The 19,486-nt window shown below is 34.7% G+C and overlaps 1 pseudogene; it reads right to left on the bottom strand.

The window, feature by feature from the left end:
- Positions 1-10,031: 10,031 nt before the first annotated feature.
- Positions 10,032-10,340, bottom strand: LOC105885811 (U6 snRNA-associated Sm-like protein LSm3 pseudogene; annotated as a pseudogene).
- Between the last annotated feature and the right edge of the window lie 9,146 nt (positions 10,341-19,486).

A 19,486-nucleotide genomic window follows, 5' to 3' on the forward strand; every position in this document is an offset into this window, starting at 1 on the left:
ATAGTCTCAAGGTAAAGAAATGGAAAAAATATTCCATATGAATGGAAACCAAAAGCAAGCAGGAATAGTTATTCTCATATCAGATAAAACAGACTTTAAATCAACAATAGTAAAAAAAAATGACAGACAGTTATTATATAATAATGAAGAGAGCAATTCACCAAGAAGATATAACAATCCTAAATATACATGCACTTAACAGAGGAGCTCTCAGATTTATGAAACAAATTCTACTACATCTAAGCAAAGAAATAAACAGCAACATTATAACTGTTGGGAAATTCAATGCTCCACTGACAGAACTGAACAGATCATCAAGGCAGATCAACAGAGAAAAACTGGACATAAACAGGACTCTAGGACAAATGAACCTCTCAGACATCTACAGAAAATTCTATCCCAACACTGTAGAATATACATTCTTCTCATCAGCAAAGGGGACATTTTCCAAGACAGATCACATGTTAGCCCACAAAACAAGTCTCATCAAATTCAGAAAAATCAACATCATTCCATGTATCTTCTCAGATCACAGTGGAATAAAACTGGAAATCAAATCCAGAGGAATGCTCAAACTTACAAAAAATCATGGAAATTAAACAACCTGCTGCTGAACGATCCTTGGGCCAATAACAAAATTAACATGGAAATCAAGACATGTTTTGAACTGAATGACAAACATAACACAAGCATTCAAAAACTATGGGATACAGCAAAAGCAGTGATAAGGAGGAATTTCATAGGCTTAAATGTTTACATCAAAAAGACAGAAAGCTCACAAATTAGCAACCTAATATCACACCTTAAGGAAGTAGAAAAAAAGAACAAACCAAACCCAAAGCTAGCAGAAGAAAAGAAAGCTCAGAGCAGAACTGAGCAAAATAAAAACAAACACAAAAAAATCTACAAAGGATTAACAAAACAAAAAGTTGGTTCTTTGAGAAGATAAACAAAATTGATAGACCTCTAGTTAGGATAACCAGAAATAGAAGAGAGAGGACCCAAATAAGCTCAATCAGAAATGAAAAAGAAAACATTACAACTGACACTACAGAAATACAAAAATATCATTTGTGACTACTATGAAAACAAACTAGAAAATATGGAGGAAATAAATTTTTAGAAACACATGACCTCCAAAGGTAGAATCGGGAAGAAATAGAAATCCCGAATAAGCCAATAATGAGTATTGAGATTGAAACAGTAATAAAAACTCTCCCAACAGAAAAAAAGCCCTGGACCAGGATTCACAGCAGAATTCTACAAGACTACAAAGAATTGGCATCCATTCTACTAAGACCGTTATGTTCCATAACATCGAAAAGGAACAAATCCTCCCTAACTCTATTAATACAAGGGCAGAATCACCCTGATACCAAAGCCAGGAAAGGACACAATAAAAGAAGAAAACTACAGACCAATATCCCTTATAAAACTACAGACCAATATACCTTATGAATATAGATGCAAAAATCCTCAACAAAATTCTAGCAAACTGAATTCAATAGCACCTCAAAAAAATAATCTACCATGATCAAGTGGACTTCATCCCAGGGATACAAGGATGGTTCAATAAATGCAAATGAATAAATCTGATTTACCACATAAAGAAAATTAAAAACCATATGATCATCTCAATAGATGGAGAAAAATCATTTGATAAAATCCAGCATCCCTTCATGATAAAAACCCTCTCAACTAGGCATAAAAGGAACATATCCGAAATAATAAAAGCCATATATAAATAACTCATGGGAAAAAATATTTGCAAACTATATCTGACAAAGGGCTAATATCCAGAAACTACAAAGAATTCAAACAAATCTTCAGGAAAAAAACAAATAACCCCATCAAAAATGGGGAAAAGATACAAACAGACTCTTCTCAAAAGGAGATAGACAAATGGCCAACAAACATATGAAAAAATGCTCAATATCAGGGAAATGCAAATTAAAACCACAATGAGATACCACCTTGCCCCTGTCAGAATCACCATTATCAAAAAGTCAAAAAACAATAGATGTTGGCACAGTGAAGGAGAAAAGGCAATACACTTTCATGGGAAATAGTATGGGAAATAGTATGGAGATTTCTCAAAGAACTATAAGTAGACCCACCACTGGATCCAGCAATCCCACTACTGAATATCTACCGAAAGGAAAAGAAGTCGTTTTATTAAAAAAGACATCAATACTCGAATGTTTATTGTAGCACAATTCACAATAGCAAATATATGGAATCAGCCTAAGTGCCCATCAACTGATGAGTGGATAAAGAAAACTGTGGTGTGTGTGTGTGTGTATACACATCATGGAATACTACTGGGCCATAAAAAAATAAAATAAAATAATGTCTGTTGAAGAAACATGGATAGAATTGGAGACCATTTTCCTAAGTGAAGTATCTCTGGAATGGAAGAACAAATACCATATGCTCTACTTACAAGTGGGAGCTAAATGAGGGGATATATGAACATAAAGTGATGTAATGGACATTGAAAAGTAAGAAGGAGGGAGAATGGGAGGGGGTAAGGGATAAAATCTACCTATGAGGTATAATGTACTCTATTCTGGTGACAGGTACACTCAAAGTCCTGAGTTCAGCATGATCCACTTCATCCATGTAACAAAAAAACACTTGTAACCCCTAAATTATTTGAAATAAAAAGTAATACAAGATGTCAGTTCAATTATTTTGTCAAGTTTTCCCACTATTACCAAACCTAGCCTATGCCACAGTAAAGCAAACTGGAGGGCATTCTCCATCCAAATGTAAAACATTTTTCTGCCTCTGAGCCTCTGCTTATGCTTTAACCTGTCCACATGGCCTTATTTCCCATTCCTCAAGTCCAACACTCAAAACTCTACACATCCTACAAGGCCTCTTAAAATGTCTGTCACCTTTATGAAAGCGCTCTTTATTGCCCCAATATGATCTCCAATCTGTTTCTTGTCACATTTATCTCAGTTTATTGCTTCATTGGAATTTAAAATTGTTTTACTCATTAGAAAAGGAGTCTATCTTTTGTATTCTTACATTTCATGAAGTACTTTGAGAATTTGTAGAATGTAAATAAATACTCACTAAATTTCAAGATAAATAAAAGTTCCTATGCAATTCAGATGATTGTTTTAAATAATTACAGTGTCATTATAATATAAACCCTTAACAAGAAGATTTAGAAGTGTCAAATGCTATGTAAAAGGTATGACAACATGCAGAATAAACTTCTCTAGATTCCTACAAAAAGGAAGTAATAGACTAGATGTCTCCTAAGATTTCTTCCATCTCTAATATGTAAGCATTCTTCATCAACTTCACATACATATTCATCACAATGCATGGTGTTCACATGGTGAAAACCATGACTCAAACCTACTCAGTCTAGTTCAAAAGTCCATAATTTTAACTACTATGATAAGGAATTTTTATTTATTAAATAATTTATTAAACATAAAGAATATATTTATAATAATTTAAATTGTTAAATTTAAATTGTTAAATTGTTATATTTAAATTGTTTAAATTTTAATTGTTAAATTTAAATCATTGTATTAATTTGTGATATAAAATTATGTTGAAAATTAATTTTATAGTATAAAATATAATTCATTATATTATTACATTAATAATATAAATATATTTATTAATATATTATTATTAATTATAATTAATATATAATTATAATATAATATAATATATAATTATATATTAATTATATTAATTATATTATTAATTATATTATTAAATATAATTATATTATATTATAATATAATATATAATTATAACATAATTATATATATAATATAATATTATATAATATATAATATAATAAAATATAATTATAATATTATTATTAATTATAATTAATATATTGTATTAATATATTTATTAATATATATAAATCCCTTATACAGCTTAGGCAGTATTCCATAGTGATTAAAATCATGGCCTGAGTAAGTTTGAATCCTGGCTCCCAGACTCACTTCGGCGACATGTTTAAGCCCTCTCTTTTTCAGTTTTGTGAACTATACAACAAGGATAAAGTAGTTGTCTCATAGGGCTTTTGTGTATATTAAATGAGCTTATACAAATAAACTATTATACTTAGGACTTTGCCAAGAACATAATAAGCACTCAATAAAAGTTCACTGTTGTTTTTCCTGCACTTAAATGCTTGAGAACAACTATTACTCTTGATTGATTATATTAAGAAGAAACAACTAATTTTCCCTAAAACTCTTTTATCACATCACAGACTAGAGGGATAAATCTAAAGTGAACTCTCTCTTCCTTTATAATTCCAGAACCATTTAACTGTTTTATAAAGATGGAACCATCAGTATTTTTTGGATCTATTATAACACCTTGTCAGATAGTCATAACTGATTTATCTCTATCATCTCTTATCCATCTAAGAGATCAATATAAAACATGTTATGATTATACATTTCCTTAGCCAATGGAGGCTTAGAAAAATCTGTTAAAGGCCTGTAATGAAATTCCTTAGCTCTCTGATTTTAAAGCTTGTTCAATTCCCTGTTTCAAGTCATGTATATGAATGTTAAAGAAGATACTCATAAAAAGTTATTTTAAATACTGGCACACTATAGACTATAAATTTCATTCCATTTCATGTTAACCATGTTCATGGATTAGAAGAATTAATATTGTTAAAATGACCATACTACCCAAACTACAGAGTCAATGCAATCCGTACCATAATTCCAATGTCATTTTTCATAGAAATAGAAAAACAATCCTAAAATTTATGAGACCACAAAATATCCTGAATTAACCAAGGCAATCATGAGGAAAAAACAATCTGAAAATATCACACTACCTCATTTCAAACCATAACAAAGCTGTAATAATTAAAATAGCATGATACTGACAAAAAAATAGACACATTGACCAATGGAACAGAATGGAGAGCCCAGCAATGAGCCCACATGTTTACAGTCAATTGATTTTCAACAAAATGTCAAGAACATGCAATGGGAAAAGGATAATCTCTTTAAGAAATGGTGCTGGGAAAACTGGATATCCAGATGCAGAAGGATAAAATTGAAACCTTATCCCATATCATATACAAAAATCAACTCAAAATGGATTAAAGACTTAAACATAAGACCAGAAACTGTAAAACTACTATAAGAAAACATAGGGGAAAACTACATGACATTAGTGTAGGCAATGAATTCTTGGATTTGACACCAAAAGCATAGGGAACAAAGGCAAAATAGATAAATGGGATTACATCAAACTAAAAAGCTTTTGTACATCAAAGGAAATAATTAACAGTGTGAAAAGACAATCTACAAATTGGGAGAAAATATTTGTAAGCCTTATATCTGATAAGTTTAATATCTAAATTATTAAGGACAACTGATAGCAAGAAAACAAAACAAAACAAAACAGTTAAAATTGGGCAAGGGACCTGAATTAGACATTTCTCAAAAGAAGATATACAAATGGCCAACTGATGAAAAAACATTCAACATCACTAGTAATTAGGGAAATGCAAAGTAAAACCACAACGAGATACCACCTCACACCTGTCAAATGGTTATTACCAAAAAGACAAAATTAAGTATCGGTGAGGATGTAGAGAAAAGGGAACACTTATACACTGTGAGTGGGAATGTAAATTAGTATAGCCATTACAGAAAACTGTATAGAGGTTCCTCAAAAAACTGAAAATAGAAATACCATATGAACCAGCAGTTAAACTTCTGGGTGTTTACTGAAAAGATTGGAAATCAGTTTGTCAAAGAGATGTCTGCACTCCCATGTGCAATGCAAGCACTAATCCCCATAGCCAAGCTATGAAATCAACCTAAATGTCCATCAACAGATGAATGGCTAAAGAAAATGTGGTATGTATATAGACATATATACATACACACATAATGGGATACTATTAGGCTTAAAAAAGAGGGAAATTGTTATTTGCTACAACATGGATGGAATTGAAGAATATTATGCTAAGTGCAATAAGACAGGCACAGAAAGACAAATACTGCATATTCTCATTTATATGTAGATGTTGAAAAAATTGAATTCAGAGAGCAGAATAGTGATTACCAAGTCTAAGAGTAGAGGAAATGGGAAGATGATGGCCAAGGGGTACAAACATCTCAGTCAAACAGGAGGATTATGGAGATTTTTTTTAGTTCTACTGCACAACATGGTGAATATAGTTAATAATAATAGAATGTTGTACATTTTTAAATTGCTAAGAGAGTAAATTTCAAATGTTCTCACCACAAAAATTGTTAAGTATTTGAGGTGATGGATATGTCAACTACTTGATTTAATTATTCCATTATATATGCAATGGTATTTATAAATGAGAACATCACTTTGTACCCCATAATTTGATACAATTATAAATTGTCAATTTACAATTTTTAAAAAATCTGGTACTGAGAACTTGCTATGAAGCAGACACATGGTAGAACATTTTTTTCTGCCAGCCCTAATACATTCATGTATCCAGTAGTTCAATTCATAATCATTTAATAAAGTGAACATTTGTAATCTTAAATATTAAGAAAGGAACAGATTATTAAAAGTTAAAACCCTACTTGCATTTAGTTTTGTTTAAAAAAAAATAATCCCAGGAATATTGTAATGAGTTCTAGGTTTAGGAGTGAGCATTGTGCAAGTTAATGTAAGTAATGAACCTTTCATGTGAAATGATGTAGTGTCACAACTCATTTGCATCCCACTTAAAGTGTAATTAAGTTTCCCTGACAGCATGGCTTATGGCTGAAAGAACAGACCTGGATGCTAAATTAATCCAGAGTCCCTCAGTTAATAACACTCAGCAAAGAAAACTTTATACACTCTTTCATTTAAAGTTCCCAAACTCCCATTTACAGAAGTCCATGACAAGGCAACCCTACAGAGAAATCTTTGTATTAAATTGATGACCTCTCACCAGACAGATTCAATCATTAAAATACCTAAAAACCCAAACTTCCATGAATCAGGACATAAGAATGTGCTATTTTCACTCTAGCTAGAAAGACTGGTGGTCTGGAAGGGGTGATTTCATATTTAAATTTCACTGCACCATATATTTAATTTATAGTATGTTTTCAAACTTAAATCTAAAGTGTTGGTAGTTTTAAGATTTATAACAGGACTGGTTTACCATAATAAGTTCTGAGAAATAATGGAATTCACTTTTTTATTCAATCTTTCAGAACTTGAGTTCTTCATATATGTTTCCCAGTGAAGTTGTTATTCAATAAATTCTCTTGGGTTTGTTTGTTTGCTTGCTTGCTTGCAATTGTCCTTGCTTATTTGTTAAGAAAAGCATTTTTTGCAATCTCAAGAACTAATTATGATACTGCCACAAGATTAGAACTACTGTGTTATTTAAATAAATTTTAACTAAACAAGGATTTAATATGTAAATAATCTAAGCCACTTTCAGAGAGGTAAACAAAAAGGACATCAAATTTCTCAGGATCAAATCCCATTCCTCTGCCAGAGCAATATAAGAATCTTTGCCAGACAGTCACGTGTAGTTATTGCTTGGGGCTACCGTGTTTCGCTGAAAATAAGACCTACCCATAAAATAAGCCCTAGCAGGATTTCTAAGCATTTGCACAATATAATTTACCCCGAAAATAAGACCTACTGATGGGCATAGCTACGCAGCGTATCTGCACAACCCATGCATTTCGTCGCAGAGTGGTAAAGACGAGCAACCCTTCTCATCTGCCCCATGAGAGCTCTATTGCTCGACATGAGAGATTGTGGCCAATGGTTCTAAAGGAAATAAGAGTCGCAAGAAATTCAAGATGGAATTCAGGGTTTGGAGAGTTATGATGATGTTCCAGAAGAAGACGACTTAACTATATTTGAATAAATGTAGATTGTTGTACCGTACTTAAAAAAAAATAACACATCCCCTGAAAATAAGCCCTAAGGTGTCTTCTTGAGGAAAAATAAGTATAAGACTCTGTCTTATTTTCAGGGAAACATGGTACTATCCTGTTCTCTTTTTGGCCATCCCGATGCAAAGGCTGATGTGAAAAGAAACACCCTATCTGGGCTCAAAATTGACTATTGTTGCCACTATAAATAAGGTGGTTTCTCCTGTCAGTTGAAGTGTTAGCACCTGGGCAAAGACAGCTAGATACACTTCTAACACACAGGACATTCCTGAATCCTATGAGTGCCCAACCTCATTATTTCTAATGGATTTACTCCAGTTCCTGAAATGAATATTGTTCAGGATCTTTCAGGCTAAGTTAGATTTTATTCTGACATATGACCTGCATGCTGTCCTTACCAAGTAAGTTGTCAGATTTAGAAATTAGATAATATATTAAATAAAATGAAACATTGAGTAGTAGCTATAATATTCACCTCCAAGTATTTGCATAGTACTGAAATGTCCCTAGGGCAAAATTCGCAGTAGCTCATTTTTCCAGATCAGTTCTCAGCACTATGCAATGTATCACTGGCATTTTAACAGAAACATCACATGCTCTTTCCTGATTATCCAAAAGAACTATTTCAGACAACAGAAAACTTGCCAGGAAGAATGAGTTTATGCGAAAGAAGCATCCAAATGATTATTTTCTTTTTATCATTTATTAAAGAAATCATTATTCAGTAAAACATAAAGAGTAAAAGTGATATTGAATTGAATGACTTATTTTGGGCATGTTTTTGGATCATTTAGAGTGGTAGCAGACAAAGATTTTACTTCACCCATCCACCTGAGGCCAAAAGGTGGTGGTACATGGAGTTCTATTTGTTAAGTGCCTTAACTTATATATTATAATACATATATACACATATATTTTTATTCAAATCATACTTTAAAAGTTTATATAAGTAGTTTGTTGAATTTATATTTTAAGACATGTCAAGATGGTGCAAATCTAAGGTTCATTATGTAATGATATCCTCTCATGTTCTATTGATAATTTCTCTGAGTCCCCGATTACAACAAAATGTGCTGACTCGATTCACACGGTAGTACTGAATACTAATAATATTTCAGAAATTAAGCACTTTGACTCATGCAACACTCCTATAAGATGAGCTTTACCTATAGATTATTAAGCAGCAGTGCTACTGCTACCATCCATAAAAGCGAATAGGACTCATGCAGTCTCATACTGCATGAGAGACTGCATGGACAGTCTAAAACAGCTTGAAGGACATTGATTCAAATTGACTGCTATGTAGATTCATTTCCAATTAGCTGGGAGTTGATCCAAATAATAGAGGTGTTAAAGGATAAAGGAATAAAAAGAAATTCAAGCAAACATACTGAAAATAATTTACCTGTGCTGTACAAAAAACTACACACACACAGACATTGGCTCTTCATGCTTGGAGAACTAAGGAAAAGCAACTGAAACAGCTTTGTTTGCTCATTAGCTTTAACTTTATTGTAGTTGTTAATATCCATGCTCATGCCTGGCAGGCAAACCCAGATTCCAGAGACCAGTTAAGCAACCATCTTAGCTCAAAGGAACCTGACCTGATTCACAGAGACAATAACTGATGGGCCTCGTATGCCGGTAGCTGCTAGAGTTAATAATTTTATTCTTTCTCATGCTTTCAGAAGCTGATCACATTTATTACATTCATTTTATTCGCTCATTCGTTAAAATTATTTTACTATTTTTATCCATTTGTGTTTCTACTAAATTTTTTGCTGACATTAATTTTTACCTTTCTTTGGCATTAAAAACATCAAATTTAATTTAAAGAAAAAAATCAGAAATTGTATGTAAGGATAACAGAGGAAACCAACTCCTGAAAAAGAGTTCTGCACCTTGTTGATCGCATTCATTGGAAGCATTGGAGAAAAATAAAAATGGTATTTAGCGTAAGATGTTGCATGAGTTATCTGCAAATTAACTCATTTCAGGAGTGGAAGATTTCTTGAGTCATTTCTTAATATCAAAATGTATACAGGTTTCTCTTCTGAGTGTCTTGTACATCTAAAAGAAGCAATTATACAAAGTCTCCTTCAGGATAAATTCTTTGTTTCAGCCAACTCTCAGTAGAGGGGCAACCAGGACCACACCATCTCCCTGGACAAAGAGCACTAGAATATACCATTGTGTTGACTTATATACCTCTTCATATGTTTCTTCATCAACTTCTATAGTAGTCACAGTTTGCTCCACATCTCCCAATATCATACTTAGATGTTGATCATAAGCATGTAATCTTCCTCAAAGCTCTTGGGCATTTCTCCTTTTCACATAAATTTGCTCATCCAGGCTGAGCCTGAAGAGATCCAAGGGCACCTCTGCAGCGTTAGTAGTTTGTTGCTGATCCATGTAATCCATCATGTTTCAAACCCTGTGCCCTTTCCCCTAATTTTTACCTTTTTGAAGCTGTTCATCTCCTTATTAATTTTATTAAAGTAATCTTTTAATGGGAATAAGGCATAAAAGTGATAGGACTCAGAAACCATCTATGTTCCAAACAGAATATTGGAGTTCTTCTTTATTCAGATTATCTCTCCATAGATTTTCCTCCCCTGTTCCCAGAGCAGATCTTGTCAACCCTAATGAAGAATCTAATCTTAACTGAAGTCAGCCAGAATAATTGACATTCCCATTCTAAAAATTACCCATTTGGAAAACAGTAGTGATCCAGAGCCAAATTACTTTGTCTGCTCTTCCAACTCCACTCCCTCAGAGATCAAGCCAACTTAATTTTGAAAACTGCTCAGGGAACGTTCGTAACAATGTTGTCCACAGAACAATTTACAACTTCTACAAAGAGACCCATGAACTAAAATGTACAGTCTCTGATAAACACAATCTGCTCATCATAGTCATTTCTCATTAACAATCTATTCTATATCTAGAGAAGGAAGTATGTGAGGAATTTTATCCACAAAGGCCCTGAAGCTCAAGCTGGTGTAACTCCATAGAGCTGCCAGGAGTTGTCTCCCTTTTAAATTTTTTTAAGAAAGAGAACATTTTAAATAGAGGGTCCATCATCAAATAATTGGAATCCTATATAGCATCCTGCTGCCAGGACAAACTTGAGCTACTTGCTTGACCTCCTTTCAAAACAGGAATTTCAAAGAGTTCTCCATTATGGCTAGAATTTCTTGATTCATTCTAAGATTTTAAAAATATCAAAAGAACCAAGCATCACTTGTTTGGGATGTCATTTACCAAAAGCAGTTTGTACAAAAAGATCATTTCATAAAGATCTGAGCCCATCAAGCTCCAACAAGTGTTAAGTCTAAATAAAAGTTATTATTCATTTCTTCATTCCACTTGTATGAAGAAACTTATTAATATATTAATTCCTGACTTTGGCAAGCTTTGGATTGTCATTTAGCAAGTATTTATTAAATGCCTGTCACATAGAACTGCATATTTGTGGTCAAAAAAAGCAAAGCTCTCACTCACCCTTATGGAGCTTATGTTCCAGCTACATTCATAGAAGAGAATCTTGGTATCAGCAGACACCTAAGGCAGGCATCTTAAATTCTTTTACCCATTTGCCAACAGAAGAACAGAGTGCTATTTTTGATTTGCTGAAAGCACTGCAGAAAAACTGATTAATGTCCAGAACTCAGACTATAACAATAAGTCATCCAGCTGAATAATCTTTTTATTTGTCATGTGCTAGTCCCTTCTGCTTGAGAAGAATATAATTCTAGGAGGTCAGAGATTATGTTTACCTTTTACACCAACAACATGTGCCCATTGTCTAACACATCTAATATTTGTTGAATGATTGAATGAGCAACAGGCCAAGTAATGAATGAATAAATGAATATTTTTGAAGTATTTGTTCACAGGGAACTCTATAATAACTCTGGTTCATTTAACACCCTTAATTTTTCACAACATCATCCTTCTTGCTTCCCAAAGTGACTCTGTCAGGTGCTCTTCCTGTTATATGAGGCAGAACAGGTTCTAAGAATTGTATTAATAAATACACCAGCCATAGATTAAGGTTGCTATTTTTGTGCTCTTTGCCCTACATCCCTTCTTCCACCTCTCCAAATGTGGATCTTTTGCTGCTAAATTCTTTAAATTTTGCTCTGGATGGGAATGCAAAAGACTACATAAAGTAGCTACAGGAAGGAAGCAATGTGCCATTTATTTTATCGTAACAAAGGATAGCTCCCTTCTTTCCCCAAACTGCAGTATCATCAAGCCTGCCGTCTCAAATCCTACTCCAGTTTTGCCTACCAAATTGTAACAATGGTTTAATTTTTTAATTAGAAAAAATTAAACATGTTTCAGGAGACAACATTAAGATCCAACCCTCAAAATTATTCCAGCCCATTCTCTTTAAAGCTTATAGTGAATAATTCTATAATTTAAAAAATGTGTTTATTTAAGCAATTGAGTAAAACTAGAGTTGCTTTTATAGAAAAGCATTGGCTCTATGTGAGACATTCCTGCACAGTTCCTTCGTAAAGTAAGTTTGTTTTTACTTCAGCAAGAATATAAGAAGCTCTTCAATGTTTCCTCTGAAATACCATCTTGACCATCAATTTGCCTGATTAAGATCACAATAGTTTCTATCAATCAGCAACACACAAAAGAAGGCATCAATTTAATATGTTTACTGTTGCTTTGCATTGTGAATTTTCTGCCACATGGTTCTTATCACAAATCCAGCTAGGATCATTTATAGTCAAAAGAAATTGCTGAATGTGGCCATTTCAAAAAAATTTGTCTCATTGTAAACTCACTCAACATACTTATAAAAAACAAATTCCTGGAATCCATATAAGATCTTCTGGCTCTGAATATTAAGGGAAGAACCAATGCCTAGAACTATGCCTTGCACATAGCAGCAGGTATGCTACATAGTAGGTACATGCTAAATACCTGTTAAAAGGGTAAATGTATGAGTTATTAAGTCCCATACTGTTTCATTTCTTGAACACAGATCATTTTGTGGAACATAATCACTATGATTTTTTTCTGCCTGCACTTTTTGCTAGTCTAAGTTTTCCCTAGAATATGAACTCCTTAAAAACAGATGCTTTGGGCCAGGCATGGTGGCTTATGCTTGTAATCCTTGCAATCTGTGAGGCTGAGGTGGGAGGATTGCTTAAGCTCAGGAGTTCGAGACCAGACTGAGCAAGAGTGAGACCCTGTCTCTACTAAAAATAGAAAAAACTTAGCTGGACATGGTGATGTGCACTTGTAGTCCCAGTTACTTGGGAGGCTGAGATACGAAGATCACTTGAGCCCAGGAGTTTGAGGTTGCTGTGAGCTAGACTGATGCCATGGCACTGTAGCCCAGGTGACCTAGCAAGACTCTGTCTCAAAAAAATAAAATAAAAATAAAAAGTTGGCAAAAGACATGAACAGAAATTTTACAAAGAAGACATACAAATGATCAACAGATATATGAAGAAATACTCACCATCACTAATCATTAGAGAAATGTAAGTTAAAACCACAATGAGATACCATCTTATTCTAGTCAGAATGGCCATTATTAAAAAGTCAAATAACAATAGATGTTGGCAAAGATGCAATGAAAAAGGAATGTTTATACACAGTTGGTGGGAATGTAAATTAGTACAACCTTTATGGAAAACAGTATGGAGATTTCTCAAATAACTGAAAGTAGACCTACCTTTCAATTCAGCTATCCTACTACTGGGTATCTACCCAAAGGAGAAGAAATCATTGTGTCAAAAAAAAATACCTGCACTCATATGTTTATCACAGCACTATTCACAGTAGTAAAGAGAAGGAATCAACCTGAGTGTCCATCAATTTACGAGTAGATAAAGAAAATGTGGTATATACATACCATGGAATACTATTCAGCCATAAAAAAGATTGAAATAATGTCCTTTGCAGCAACTTGGATGGAACAGGAGGACATTATCCTAAGTAAAGTATTAATAACTTAGGAACAGAAAATTGAATATCGCATGTTCTCACTTACAAGTGGGAACTAAACAATGGGTACTCATGGCATACAGACTGGAATAATAGACACTGGAGATTCCAAAAGGGGGGGTGAGGGATGAAAAATTACCTATTGGGTACATTGTACACTATTCAGGTGATGGGTACACTAACAGCCCTGTGTATTCACTACTACATAATATATCCATGTAACAAAACTACACTTATACCCCCTAAATCTATAAAAAAAAAAAAAAGTAAAAAACCATTGTGACATACAGATAATGTGAGTATCTCCACAAACTTCTGAGTCAAAAAGTTACTCTAATAGAAAAGATAAGGACCTTAACAAATAAGGAAAATATGTTTTCTTATTTCCTAGTGAAAGAAGTTTCATTATTTTGTTGACTCCCAGTATAGTAGCATAGCTTTGTGTTGTTTGTTGTTTTGTTTTACTTTTTTTATGTATTACAAAATACAAGCAGAGATATTTAAAGTCCATGTAAAGAAGACGTATATTCAAAAAATTGGTAGAAATCTTGTTTATAAGAAATCCAATAGATATTAACTAAATTAATAAAACATTGTGAAAAAGTGAATGTATTTCATTAGAGTGAAATCTCTAAGGGAGCAGAGACCACATATTGTTTGACTTTGTATCATCTGCCTCTAACACAGAGCAAGTGTTTGATAAATGGAAGAAAAAATAAATGAATAAATACATTTCAACAACTAATTTTGTTTTTGTTGATTAAACCCACTTTTTAACCAGGTAACATGCCACTTTCGGTAGCAATTTGCTTGACACTCAAGTGCACATACCTTTTTCTACATATTAAGACAAAAACTGTGCTCTAATTTTCAGTGTTGATTATGCTACTGTAGCACCAAACCGTTTTAAGAATTCAGCAAATCACTTAACTCTGTTTAACACTCAAGTAGACAGCAGTATTAAATCTACCATTTATTTCTGTTAACTCCACCATTGTTCATGGGATTTTAATACAGTTGGCATTCACTTAACAAACAATATACTCACAGTCCTTAATTTTCTTTATTCCTCCACTTTTAGAAAGTAAAAAGTTAAATGGTAAAGTTAATAGAGCTATAAAAAATATAGTCCCAATTTATTTTAATGACAGTGTGGGTGTCATTGATTTGAGATAGCTGCTCTCTGAATAAATCCAGTTGGGGCCTAATAACTGTATAGAAAAAGGCCAAGGCAGATGTCCATTGCTGTGGCTTACAGACCTGTTGGCAGACAATTGCCCAGTTAGGATTACTGGCTTCAGCTAGAGTTTCCCTATAGCTCAAACAACTGCCCAGCTGCTTTTGTATGCAGACCCTGAGATCAATTTCTTACTGGAATAGATTCCTCACAAAGAAAGATAATCCTTTATTTGAGGTTTAGTCACTTGAATTCCTCCCTGTATTCTTCACTGTCAGGCCTTGCAAGTTTTATTTATTCCTGGTAGAATGCACATACTATTGCAGTTATGGCACTTTTCACTCTAAGCCCTTCTTTTCAGGGCCGTAGAGAAAGGAAAGTCTTTAGCTAGAAACTTCTCATGCTTGTTGACAGTTTGAAGATGAATTATTTTAGAAGAGAACAGAGGTGAAAGGAGTAGAAAGATCATTTATTCCACCATCTTCGAGAACTTGATTATGAGTTAATCATAGGTTTACTGTTATAAGAAATGTGATGGCTTTCAACATTTAATTTTATTGCTTTTATCTTTACTTAAGAAATAATACCAATATTTTAAAGTCTCATGGACAGTGTGGACTCAATAGGCTAAAAAAAGTCCTGTGGCTAAAGTATTTTGACTTATTCTCTCCCACACTGTTGTAGTGAAGTGTATTATTATAATTCCAGACAATGAAAACATGCTTTAATTTATGTATATTTACAAATACATGTATATTTATTCATATATGGATCTATATATAGGCCAATATTTATTTATTCTTTGGTAATCCTTTCACATGCCTTCAACACTAGTTTCACCCACACATGAAAGAAAATAATAAAAACTATTACTCTTTAAAACCTCCACTTAATATCTGATATGTTAACCCATTGTTTTCCAAAGCTTTTTGTCCTTAGGACTATAGTTTAGTCCTAAGAATTATTGCATATATATAATACTTAGAACTACATTATATAATGGTTACTGAAACAATTGTTCAACAGTGTTTTAAAATGTATCAAATTCAATTTGGGGCTTTCTGATTTTGCCACATAGAAACAAAATATTTAGACTAATTTCTTAAGAGAATAGCAAGATTCAAGGCAATCTATTATTGCTCTTGTCTCTTCTTCTAACAAAACAAATTTTTCAAAGTAAGTTATTGCCAATCACTTACAAGCAAATCCAGGAAGAGGAAGAGAAAGAAAAGTGAGTAGATTTGCTTAAAAGACTATTCCAACTTCCCAAGTATGAAGTCTTCAATCTTATCTATTAAATAGTAGAGTATATACAAAGACTGAAACTAGATATAATTATTAAGAATTGAAAGGAAACTTATTATCATCTAAATTAGATGCAAAAGCAGATTGTTTATGAAAGTTAAGCCCCTATACTTATTTCTGATTCCTTATGTTAAACTTGAAAATCCTATAATGAATTAAACCCACTGAAATATTGAATTTATATTCAAATAATGATTTCTCAAATATAAGTTATATACCAGAAACAGAAATAAGGAGAATATCAACATAAAAATATAAATTATATATTGTATTTATTATAATATTTTTATTCTCTGAGACCTCAAATTTGATTTTGCCTTAGATTTGCAATTCCAAAGGTAAGATTAAAATAAATAACCTTTATTTTTTCTCCTAAAAATGCTTGATGGGGGAGGGGCAAGAAGGCCAACTACAGACATTGGTCACCAGATTGTCCCAAATAGAAGGAGAAGGGAAAACACAGTCCAGGTAAAACACTGAGGGAAAGGAGCCAGAACCTACAAACTGCCCTTACAGGAGATCCCATGGAAATAAATTGCAGAGCAGAACAAAAACAAGCAAAATTTGGGCAGAGACTGATGCCCAGGGTATTTGGAGCCCAGAAAAAGACAGGTGGGTGTGTTTACTTCTTCCCTCACATCTGTGGCAGTCTGCTAGCTCCTGATCTGTTGGAGAGCCCTTCTGCCCTGACAAATCCAGGCTCTGCTGCCATTGGCCAACTGAAAGCTTCTTGGTCAGGCTGCTGGCCCATGTGGGGTCACTTTCCCTGACCATAGACCCAATTCAAGATGGCGGGCACCACATTGCTTGTGCACCACTGGATGCCTCTAACCTGCCTGGGAAGTCACAGCCCCTCAGTCTCCCTGTCACTGGATCCCATACAAATATTTCCTAGCACCCACTTGGACTGTGACAACCACAAAGGAACAGGGAGACACAGGAGAGTGGTAATGTTCCCAGAGTCTTGGCCTATGGGGCGGGTTGCCCCAAGGGGACTGGGAAGTGCTAAGAATGCTTTTGAGGATAGAGGAAGGTGGAATACACACTCTCCTGCACCAGAGAGCCCCTGGCTTGTGATCTGTTGTCTGCATCTCTGCCAGTGGATATACTCCCCACCATTTGGGGCCCTCTCTTCCTCCACTCCTCCCCACCCCCCTCCTCCCCGCTTCCTCTCCTCCCCTCCTTCCCTGCCCACTGCCACAGAGGCAGCTGCTACTGAAAGGCTGTTTCTGCTCAGGACTGGTGAGTGGTACACAGGAGATGATTAAGCCAGGGCACCTGGGAGTGGCTGCCCCACCTCTGACAGAGCTCCTATCAAACTCAGGCTTCCTCAGAGCTTGGGGTTTATTCTCTTCCCACTAAAAAGAAGCAGCAAGTGCTTTTGTGTCCCCCAGGGACGAAAGCTACCACCTTCTCTGAGGGAGGGTGGGGCTAGCAGTCCTCTCCCTGAGCTGCAAGCTGTCTCTTCTCTGAGGATCTATAGCCTGGGGGTAAGTCCCTGGCACAATTACACCTCCCGTGCCAGAGTATTTTGGCCACAGCCCACCCTCAGTCTGGTGGCCTTACACACAGCAGGTTGAGTTGCCTCCACCACCTCTGCTCCAGCTGGGCCAGAGGGAAACTGGAAATCTGGGCATTTTCATGTCCCTGAAGGACAGACACAGTTGTCATTGCCCAGAGAGGGAGGTGTGAGTGGCTTCTGCATGCCACATCTGCTAATCTCATCCAAAGAGGCCTGGCCCTCCTGTTGCAGGGTTGGAGTGCATCCACTTTGCTCCTGGCTGAGTATTCTTCTGGAAGAGGAGAGCACTCCACCCATCACTATCACAGCCAGCACCTGAACCCAGGGAGGCTTGAGAGCAACTTTGCCAGCTTGGTCTTGGTCTGGCAGTCTGGTCCCTTAGGACTCGAGCATGCCATCAGGTGACTGAGAACTAGACTTGGAATTACCTAACTTAGTCCACCACCACTGGCACCTGAATACTTTCCTAGAAATCTGAGGTCCAACCAACCCAACTTGCCTGCAACACTACAGTGGATACCTACCCACACAAGTCAAAAGGAAGTATACCTCTCCCTCTCTACATTGAGCAGCAGAGTTCCTAGCAGAGGAGAGCAGGTGAATCACAAAGCTGTCTCTTTGGAACTGAGGGAAGAGGCTAAGAAAAGAAGGAACCAGCACAAGAACTCCATCAATAAGAAAAAAAGCAGGCTGTTTTAACACCCCCAAAGTATCATACTAGCTAGCCTGCAATGGACCCCAATCGAAAAGAAATTTTTGAAATGTCTGATATGGAATTCAAAATATGGATTGCAAATAAGCTCAATGGGAGCAAAGAAAAGGTTGAAAAACAACACAAACAACAAAAAAATTCAAGACATGAATAAAATATTCACAAAAAAGTATTTAAAAGATACTTTAATAAAACATTCTGGCATGAAGGAGTCATATAGGAAATTCAAAATACAATGGAAAGTTTTAACTGTATCCTAGACCAAGTAGAAGAAAGATTCATGTATCTGGCCAAAGTCAAAATGAAGGAGAAAATCCTACAAGCTAGGAGATGAAAGCTTCAAGTATTTTACAAAGGAAAAGCCATCAAACTGCAGACTTCTCAGCAGAAATCTTGCAAGTCAGAATGGATTGGGGTCTCATCTTTAGTATTCTTAAACAGAATTAGAAGTCAGCCAAGAATTTTGTATATTGCAAAACTAAGTTTCACAAATTAAGGAGAAATAAAATATTTCCCAACAAGCAAACACTAAGGGAATTTGTCACCACTAGACTTTCCCTACAAGAAATGCTCAAAAGTGTTCTAAATATCAAAAATATGTTGATGCCAGTGTAAAAACAATTGAAAATAAAAATTCAAAGCTCTTATAAAACAGTAACACAAAAGAGAATAAAGAACTGTGTAACAATCAACATGATGACTGGAATAGTATCTTACCTATCAATATTAACATAGAATGTAAATGTCCCACTTAAAAGACACAGATTGGTGGAATAGATTAAAAAACACAACCCAAATATCTGCTATCTCCAAGAAATCCATTTAACTCATAAAGAGTTGTATAGATTCAAGGAAAAGGGGTGGGAAAAATATTCCAT

The sequence above is a fragment of the Microcebus murinus genome, chromosome 15 (assembly GCF_040939455.1).
Source record: "Microcebus murinus isolate Inina chromosome 15, M.murinus_Inina_mat1.0, whole genome shotgun sequence".
Lineage (NCBI taxonomy): Eukaryota > Metazoa > Chordata > Mammalia > Primates > Cheirogaleidae > Microcebus > Microcebus murinus.